Source organism: Cherax quadricarinatus, chromosome 40 (genome assembly GCF_038502225.1).
Source record: "Cherax quadricarinatus isolate ZL_2023a chromosome 40, ASM3850222v1, whole genome shotgun sequence".
In the NCBI taxonomy this organism is placed as follows: Eukaryota; Metazoa; Arthropoda; class Malacostraca; order Decapoda; family Parastacidae; genus Cherax; species Cherax quadricarinatus.
The window spans coordinates 31114990-31122489 of NC_091331.1; positions in this window are offsets into that span (position 1 = coordinate 31114990).

Below are 7500 nucleotides of genomic sequence, written 5' to 3' on the forward strand. Positions count from 1 at the left end.
AACCAAGGACTCGTTCTGGTCTTGCCATTATTTCTGTTTTCCTTGGGATCATCCTCACCTCTTTCTCTAGTAGTGTCTCTAACATGTTGATGCATGAGGTTTTCCAGTACCACATCCATCATCTTGGCTCTCCATGTTTTGGGACCCCTATGGGGCTCGAGGTTTTTCAAGTCAATCTCCTTGTGATTGAAATCACCCATAACTAGTAACTTTGCTCCTTCCCTTTGAGCTCTTCTGTCCACCTCGGCTAGTGTGTCGACCATTGCTCTGTTGCTCTCATCGTATTCTTCTCTTGGCCTCCTGCAGTTCTGTTTCGGGTTGTACATTACTGCAATTACCACCTTATGGCCCTCAGACTGGATTGTTCCTACTAAGTAGTCCCTTTTGCCCATGCATTCCATTCCTTCCATTTTCTCAAATCCCCACTGATTTTTAATGAGCAGTGCAACTCCTCCTTCCCCTCTCCTCCCCCTCTCCTTCCTCTGTCTTTCCTGAGGATTTGATATCCGGGTGGAAAGATTGCATCTGTTATCATCCTGGTGAGTTTTGTTTCTGTGAGTGCTATTATGTCTGGGGATGTCTCCTTGATTCTTTCGTGCCACTCCTCACACTTATTTGTTATTCCTTCAGCATTTGTATACCACGCCTTCAACTTCTTTTCTAAAACTGTGGTCTGGGGTTGGGGAAATGGGAGACCTGATAAGGAGCTATGGGTGGTTGCTCTGGAGGTGGAGTTTGTAATGAGTTGGGTGGGGGCATTGGATATGGCCTGTGTGTTTTGGGTTAGAATGTTTGGTTGCACTAGGGTTGTCCTGGTTGGGGGGCTTCTGTAGGTAATTGTGAGGGAGGCTGCATTTGATCTTCCTCCTGAGTCTGGGTTCTCCTGCCCATCTCCATCTCCATCTCCATCTTCTCCTCTCTTTTCTCCTTTTGCCTTTGCACCATCTCTCTCAGTTTCTACCTTTCTTCTTGTGTTCTGTCGTGGTCGAGATACACCTTCCGGTATGCTGGCATTTCCTTTAGTCTTGCTTTTTCCTGCAGGATTCTGTTCCAAGTCGATTTTGCCTTGAAAGTCACTTTCACTGGCCAGGTTCTTCTTCGAAACACCCCTATTCTCCATAAATTTGCCAGCTGGGTCATGTCATCTTCTCCTATTGCTTTCATGATGCTTTCAATTGCATTTTTTCCCCTTGTTTTCTTACTTTGTAAGTTTCCCCTTTAACTTCCTGGAGCCCATAAACAAAGACTGACCTCTCCCTTTTGTTCTCCCACTGTATATCCCTATGTATCTACTGATTCGATTTAATTTCCTCCATTGCCGCTTTCCTTTCTTCAGTTTCACTATCTATTGTACTTGGGCTCAGTGGCCTGTCATTTTCCCTTCTCAGCCTTCTGTGAGCTCTGCTGTGCTCTGTTAGGGCCTCCACACATAGCTTAGCTCTTTCATTTACTACAGTCCCCTCTGATAGGGCTTCTACATGCAGTTTTGCTCCTTTGTTCCCTACAGTCCCCTTGTTTGTGACTGAGGTAGCGGTCTCTAATGTCATTCCCAAATTGCTCTTTAGTTCTTTAGGCTGTTTCAGATTTTTCAGTTCCTCTTCCAATCTCTGTATCCTAGCCTCTGCTGCTATGACTTGCATCTCCCACTTCTTGCTTTCCACATCTATCCTCTCTTCCATTCTCATGCTAAGTTCTTCTAGTTTCTTTACACATTCATGTTCCCTTTTCATGAGCTCTGCTGCCCAATCATCCTTTGCAGATTCATCCTCCTGTCCCTTGGTTTTCCTTCCTGCTCTCTGGCAACCCATTTTTTTTTTGTTTTGGTTGCCTCAGAATGAAAAACTTATGTAATTCTGGGTGTTTGTTTTGTGGTGTGTTTGTCCTGGCGTGGGGGGGGGGAGGTAGAGAAGGAAGCTGTAGACAGTGGCTAAATGGGAGAGGGGTGGGGAGGGGGAATGAGGGAGGAATGTGGGGAGTGAGGAGGAAGGAGAAGCAAAGGGGAAGATTGGGAGAGGGATAGGGGGAAAGAGGGAGAGGTGGGGGAGAAGGAGGGTGAGAGAGAGAGGGGGGGATCAAGGGAAGGAGTGAGAAATTGGTGGAGAGGGGTCAGGGGGGAGTGTATGTGTGAGTCTGTATATGTGGGAATGTGTGGGTGTAATTATGTGTGTGTGTGTGTGTGTGTGTGTGTACTCACCTATTTGTACTCACCTATTTGTGGTTGCAGGGGTCGAGTCCTAGCTCCTGGCCCCGCCTCTTCACCGGTTGCTACTAGGCCCTCTCTCTCCCCGCTCCGTGTGTGTGTGTGTGTGTGTGTGTGTGTGTGTGTGTGTGTGTGTGTGTGTGTGTGTGTGTGTGTGTGTGTGGAACTTTATATGGGCTTATTAAGTGTCTGAAAAGTAGGTGGAATTGTGCATTGGAGTGTTATGTGGAGTCTGTAGTGTTTCCTTACCTGACCACACCCTCCTGTGACCTGACTTACACCCTCCTGTGACTTGACCCCTCCTTCCTACTATTCTGCACCTTTATGCTTTTACTACCACCTAGTCTTATAGAAACCTGTTTTGCCTTGTTCACTAAATTACCAATTGCTATTCCTTATTGAGTACTTGATCACATATTCTTTATCGTACTAGGAGAGTTGGACCGTTCACAATCAGCTTGGCAGTTAATTGGAAACCAAAACCCACATCCAACAACCACGCTTAGGTGAATACAGTACTTGCAATGCAGCTGTAGATTGTCCAGCTCAATGTGATGTCCTGGCATAGATCCACCTTCGTTTCTTCTTGATATATAATGTACCCTATTCACTGTATTTCTTTCACTGATCAAACATTTGTTTCACTTTATTATCTTTCTTGGGTGACACATGTGGCAACGTCGCTTGGAGCACACTAGGCCTGCCCACTCTGAATGCGCCACCAACTATCACTTTCTAGATCACTCATAAAATTGTGGCTCTCCCCACACTTATGTGGCTCAGGCAAATTGTAAATGGCTTCAAGGGCTGTTCACTACCTTGACACACTTAGCGACCTTTGCAGTACACTTGGGTAGCCCTCAAAACACTTATATTCGCGGAGCACGGAAGGCGTGACTCATGCATGCAGTGTCCTTACTGTGTGGGTACTCACCTATTTGTACTCACACATTTGTGATTGCAGGGGTCCAGTCTTAGTTCCTGGCCCCACCTCTTCACTGGTTGCTACTGGGTCCTGTCCCTCCCTGCTCCATGAGCTTTATCAAACCTCGTCTTAAAACTATGTAGGGTTCCAGCCTCCACTACCTCACTTTCTAGGCTATTCCACTGCCTGACAACTCTATGACTGAAGAAATACTTCCTGACATCCCTTTGACTCATCTGAGTCTTCAACTTCCAATTGTGACCTCTTATTTCTGTGTCCCCTCCCTGGAATATCCTGTCTTTGTCCACGTTGTCCATTCTATGCAGTATTTTATATGTCGTTATCATGTCTCCCCTGACCCTCCTGTCCTCCAGTGTCGTCAGGCCGATTTCCATTAACCTTTCTTCATAAGACATTCCCCTTAGCTCTGGAACTAACCTTGTCGCAAACCTTTGCACTTTCTCTAATTTCTTTATGTGCTTGATCAAGTGCGGGTTCCAAGCAGGTGCTGCATACTCCAGAATGGGCCTGACATACACGGTGTACAGTGTCTTGAACGATTCCTTACTGAGGTATCGTAACGCTGTTCTCAGGTTTGCCAGGCGCCCAAATGCTTCAGCAGTTATTTGGTTGATGTGTGCTTCCGGAGACATGCTCGATGTTATACTCACCCCAAGATCTTTCTCCTTGAGCGAGGTTTGCAGTCTTTGGCCACCTAGCCGTCTGCGGTCTTCTGTGCCCTTCCCTGATCTTCATGACTTTGCATTTGGCGGGGTTAAATTCGAGAAGCCAGTTGCTGGGCCAGGTGTCCACTCTGTCCAGGTCTCTTTGAAGTCTTACCTGATCCTCATCAGATTTAATTCTCCTCATTAACTTCACATCATCTGCAAACAGGGACAATTCTCAGTCTAACCCTTCCATCATGTCTTTCACATAAACCAAAAATAGCACTGGTCCTAGGACCGACCCCTGTGGGACCCCGCTCGTCACAGGTGCCCACTGTGATACCTCATCATGTACCATGACTCGTTGTTGCCTCCCTGTCAGGTATTCTCTGATGCATTGCAGTGCACTTCCTCTTATATGCGCCTGATCCTCTAGCTTCTGCACTAATCTCTTGTGAGGAACTGTGTCGAAGGCCATCTTGCAGTCCAAGAAGATGCAATCAACCCACCCCTCTCTCTCGTGTCTTCTGTTACTTTATCATAAAACTCCAGAAGGTTTGTGACACAGGATTTGCCTTCAATGAATCCATGCTGGTTGGCGTTTATACTCTTGTTCCGTTCCAGGTGCTCCACCACTATCCTGATAATGTTCTCCATAACTTTGCATGCTATACACGTTAGTGACACAGGTCTATAGTTTAGTGCCTTTTTTCTATCTCCTTTTTTAAAAATGGAAACTACATCTGCCGTCTTCCATACCTCAGGTAGTTGCCCAGTTTCCAGGGATGTGTTGAAGATTGTGGTAAGTGGCACACACAGCATATCTGCTCCCTCTCTAAGGACCCACGAGGAGATGTTGCCCGGTCCCATTGCCTTTGAGGTATCGATATCCTTTAGCAGCTTCTTCACCTCCTCATTTGTATGTATGTCATCCAACACTTGTTGGTATATTCCTTGCTGGTGTACCCCTCTGTTCTGTCCGCCCAGAGGCTTTCCTGTCTCCACTGTAAATACTTCCTTAAATCTCATATAGAGCTCCTCACTTACTTCTTGATCGTTTCTTGTGAGTTTCCCACCTTCTTTCCTCAGCCTTATCACCTGGTCTTTGACTGTTGTCTTCCTCCTAATGTGGCTATACAGCAGTTTCGGGTCAGACTTGACTTGCGATGCTATGTCGTTTTCGTACTGTCGCTGGGCCTCCCTCCTTATCTGTGCATACTCGTTTCTGGCTCTTCTACTAATCTCCTTATTTTCCTGGGTCCTTTGCCTCCTGTACCTTTTCCATTCTCTGGTGCACTTAGTTTTTGCCTCCCTACACGTTCGGGTAAACCAAGGACTCGCTTTGGCCTTCCTATTATTTCTATTTCCTTTGGGAACAAACCTTCCTCTGCCTCCTTGCACTTTGTTGTTACATATTCCATCATCTCGCTTACTGATTTTCCTACCAGTTCTCTGTCTCACTGAACCTCCTGCAGGAAGTTCTTTATACCTGTGTGTGTGTGTGTGTGTGTGTGTGTGTGTGTGTGTGTGTGTGTGTGTGTGTGTGTGTGTGTGTGTGTGTGTGTGTGTGTACTCACCTATTTGTACTCACCTATTTGTGGTTGCAGGGGTCGAGTCCTAGCTCCTGGCCCCGCCTCTTCACCGGTTGCTACTAGACCCTCTCTCTCCCCGCTCCATGAGCTTTATCAAACCTCGTCTTAAAACTGTGTATGGTTCCTGCCTCCACTACGTCATTTTCTAGGCTATTCCACTGCCTTACAACTCTATGACTGAAGAAATACTTCCTACTATCTCTCTGACTCATTTGTGTCTTCAACTTCCAATTGTGGCCTCTTGTTTCTGTGTCCCCTCCCTGGAACATCCTGTCCTTGTCCACCTTGTCTATTCCACGCAGTATTTTATATGTCGTTATCATGTCTCCCCTGACCCTCCTGTCCTCCAGTGTCGTCAGGCCGATTTCCCTTAATCTTTCTTCATAGGACATTCCCCTTAGCTCTGGAACTAACCTTGTTGCAAACCTTTGTACTTTCTCTAGTTTCTTGACGTGCTTTATCAAGTGCGGGTTCCAAACAGGTGCTGCATACTCCAGTATGGGCCTGACATACACGGTGTACAGTGTCTTGAATGATTCCTTACTAAGGTGTCGGAATGCTGTTCTCAGGTTTGCCAGGCGCCCATATGCTGCAGCAGTTATCTGATTGATGTGTGCTTCCGGAGACATGCTCGGTGTTATACTCACCCCAAGATCTTTCTCCTTGAGTGAGGTTTGCAGTCTTTGGCCACCTAGCCTATACTCTGTCTGTGGTCTTCTGTGCCCTTCCCCTATCTTCATGACTTTGCATTTGGCAGGATTAAATTCGAGAAGCCATTTGCTGGACCAGGTGTCCAGTCTGTCCAGGTCTCTTTGAAGTCCTGCCTGGTCCTCATCAGATTTAATTCTCCTCATTAACTTCACATCATCTGCAAACAGGGACACTTCTGAGTCTAACCCTTCCGTCATGTCGTTCACATATACCAAAAATAGCACTGGTCCTAGGACCGACCCCTGTGGGACCCCGCTCGTCACAGGTGCCCACTGTGATACATCATTACGTACCATGACTCGTTGTTGCCTCCCTGTCAGGTATTCTCTGATCCATTGCAGTGCCCTTCCTGTTATATGCGCCTGATGCTCTAGCTTCTGCACTAATCTCTTGTGAGGAACTGTGTCAAAGGCCTTCTTGCAGTCCAAGAAGATGCAATCAACCCACCCCTCTCTCTCTTGTCTTACTTCTGTTATTTTATCATAAAACTCCAGAAGGTTTGTGACACAGGATTTGCCTTCCGTGAATCCGTGCTGGTTGGCATTTATACTCCTGTTCCGTTCCAGGTGCTCCACCACTCTCCTCCTGATAATCTTCTCCATAATTTTGCATACTATACACGTCAATGACACAGGTCTATAGTTTAGTGCCTCTTTTCTGTCTCCTTTTTTGAAAATGGGTACTACATTTGCTGTCTTCCATACCTCAGGTAGTTGCCCAGTTTCCAGGGATGTGTTGAAGATTGTGGTAAGTGGTACGCACAACATATCTGCTCCCTCTCTAAGGACCCATGGAGAGATGTTGTCCGGTCCCATTGCCTTTGAGGTATCGATGTCCCTTAGCAGTTTCTTCACCTCCTCCTCATCTGTATGTATGTCGTCCAACACTTGTTGGTGTATTCCTTGTTGGTGTCCCCATCTGGTCTGTCCCCCCAGAGTCCTTCCTGTCTCTACTGTAAATACTTCCTTAAATCTCGTGTTGAGCTCCTCACATACCTCTTGATCGTTTCTTGTGAGTTCCCCACCTTCTTTCCTCAGCCTTATCACCTGGTCCTTGACTGTTGTCTTCTTCCTAATGTGGCTATACAGCAGTTTCGGGTCAGATTTGACTTTCGATGCTATGTCGTTTTCATACTGTCTCTGGGCCTCCCTCCTTATCTGCGCATACTCGTTTCTGGCTCTTCTACTAATCTCCTTGTTTTCCTGGGTCCTATGCCTCCTGTACCTTTTCCATTCTCTGTTGCACTTAGCTTTTGCCTCCCTACACCTTCGGGTAAACCAAGGACTCGTCTTGGTCTTCCTATTATTTCTTCTTCCCTTGGGAACAAAACTTTCCTCTGCCTCCTTGCACTTTGTTGTCACATATTCCATCATCTCGTTTACTGATTTTCCTACCATTTCTCTGTCC